The 2,794-nt window shown below is 30.8% G+C and overlaps 1 protein-coding gene across 1 annotated transcript in view; it reads right to left on the reverse strand.

Annotated features, from left to right (window-relative positions):
* LOC143039909 (protein trapped in endoderm-1-like) overlaps positions 1-2,419 on the reverse strand; it is a 65,286-nt gene extending 62,867 nt beyond the window's left edge. The window contains exon 1 of the mRNA XM_076210266.1: positions 2,149-2,419. The gene's annotated coding sequence lies outside the window, so the exon portion shown is untranslated. The remainder of the gene's footprint in view (positions 1-2,148) is intronic.
* Between the last annotated feature and the right edge of the window lie 375 nt (positions 2,420-2,794).

Raw genomic sequence — 2,794 nt, forward strand, 5'->3', positions numbered from 1 at the left:
CACGCACACACACGCATATATACATATATATATATATGTATATATATATATATACACGCACACACACGCATATATATATACATATATATATATATATACATATATATATATATATATATATATATATATATATATATATATATATATATGCACTAAAAACCCACTATTGATTGGATTTAAGAAAAGAAAGGAAATAACGATTTCCGTATATTTCGATCACTTGCTGTGATCCTCTTCAAGCGGAATACATAGACAAGAGAAAACACATTACTTATATACAGAGGAGAGAGGTGGAGTGAGGGAACATGGACATTTCATATCAGGTGGCGTCTAAGTTGCCGCGCGGACTTTGTGGCAAGTCGTCCGCTTTTACAATATAAGGAAGTAATTTATTAACTGCCAAGGTGGTTATATAATCAGGGGACCATTGTCCTTTTGAAATGTTAAAGTTTGGGAATTGTTTAATTAAGGAAGATTCAATAATTTTCTTTTTATAACTACATTTTGATTTGAAAATTATTTTGGCCTCGTCCCAATTTATGCAGTGATTATTGCTGGCGACATGTTGAAATACCGCGGAGTTTTGTTGTGCGTATTTTACTGAATTTTTATGTTCTTTTATTCTGGTTTTAAATTCTCTACCCGTTTGTCCCCAATACACTTCATCACATCCTGAGCAGGATAATTTGTAAACTCCGAGGTTTGTGTCTTCTGTTGTTCTGTGATGAACGTTGACTACTTTTCTGAATAAACTATTGGGGTAACTATTCAGAAAAGTAGTCACAGCAAGTGATCGAAATATACGGAAATAGTTATTTCCTTTCTTTTCTTAAATCCAATCAATAGTGGGTTTTAGTGTATTTATTAATGTGTTACGACATTCTTGGACAGTGATATATATATATATATATTCCATGCCCTTGTCCTTGGAGGGACATATTTTACTTCGAATTTTCTTATATATCAGCCCCACTTTCAACCTGTATTATCATATTCATTATTATGCCATTCTTTACTTATATTATCAATCCTCCTGTCCTTTTATCTTTTCTACCCCTTCTCAAAAGTTTGTATTCACCTTTTTCAAATTAGTAGCGTGGTCTCGATCAGACACATGACATTTAGGTTGTTTGCCTTGAAGTAATTATTGATTTGTAGCATGGGCAATGTTAGACCATGTAATTTTGCATGCCAGTTTTAGCTTTCATCCATTGTATCCTGTCCTATTTTTATTTCTTCTTCCATTCTCCGATCTCATTTCATCAGTTTTGATCTAAAACTTCAGAAAATTATATATATATATATATATATATATATATATATATATACATATATATATATATATATATATTTTATATATGTATATATATTGTATATATATTATATGTATATATACATATATATATGTATATTATATATATATATATATATATATATATATATATGTATACATATGTGTATATATACATATGTATATATATATATATATATATACATATATATATATATATATATATTCTGTACAGTATACAGTATAGTATACAAGTATTCTTTTTCCTGGCTTCATTTACTCTCTCTTATATATACATTTTTTCCTGAGTCGCATCTCTCGTTATCCAAATATTCTTACACTTGTCCTTGTCTACTGGTTTTCATGTCTTATCATCTTATTTACAGTGATTTGTGAATTATTCAATGCGTCACAACCTAACCCAAAAGTTTCTTCTATTTCATAATGTGTATTAAAGTAGCTTCTCACAACTTTTGATATAATTTCTCTGATATCACTCAATTCATGTGTCCCTCATTTCACCCTTGATATAATGAAGTCCTCTTTTCATCTTTCATCTACTACATTTCTAACAAGCATCTCCCATTTTTTATTATCTTCACTAGTTCTTTCTTCATATTTTCATTTTTCCTAAGCCATGTCTTTTTTTAATTCCCATTTTCTAATTGTATTAGATCTGTGTCCTGATGACTGTCTTGCCAAAATAGTCTTGACAAGTTAAGAGAGATCACCTTATGCGTCACGGCCGAGTCAGGAAATGTCTACTCATGATAAGAAAACTTCAACAAGTGTTCTCTTTATGAGCTTGACAAATCGATAGTTACGACCTTTTGTAAATTTCAGTTATCATTACTTACCGACTGTTTATGCGTCTGGAAGTATTATTCATATTTGTTGACCTTAACTCTTATCTCTTTGCATTGAAGACGCAAGTTTTAGTATCACTACGAAGAGATGAATAAAGTTAAACTCCGCGTGAGGCGACCTCCAGGAAGCAGTGGTGGTGATGGCGCGAAATCGAGCGAGTTGGACATTTACAGATGGACCTTGTTCACACTCTTCCGTCTGCCAGTTTGACCACCACACTTACTCTTCACTACAGCTTGCTCAATAGTGACTACACTTGAGAGGGCCCGCGGTCTCCGACCGTCAAGGGCCCAACGGAAATGGTATATGAAGAGGTGGTTGGAGAAGGAGGAGGAGGAGCCCAGGCAATTTGCCTGCGACAAGAGTTGAAGAAGACAAAGACGAGACGAAAAAAAGTAAATAAAATAAATAAATAAACAAATGAGTAAATAGAATAGAATAGAAATAAGAAAACGAACAAACAAACAATGAATAAACATATATATATATATATATATATGTATATATATATATATATATATATATATATATATATATATATAAACAAATAAATAAATAAACAAATCAATAAATGAGTAAATAAGAAAAATAAACAAATAAATAGATAAAAGTAAAAATAAAAAGACGAATAAGTCA

The sequence above is a fragment of the Oratosquilla oratoria genome, chromosome 27 (assembly GCF_046742065.1).
Source record: "Oratosquilla oratoria isolate Oo_2021 chromosome 27, ASM4674206v1, whole genome shotgun sequence".
Classification (NCBI taxonomy): domain Eukaryota; kingdom Metazoa; phylum Arthropoda; class Malacostraca; order Stomatopoda; family Squillidae; genus Oratosquilla; species Oratosquilla oratoria.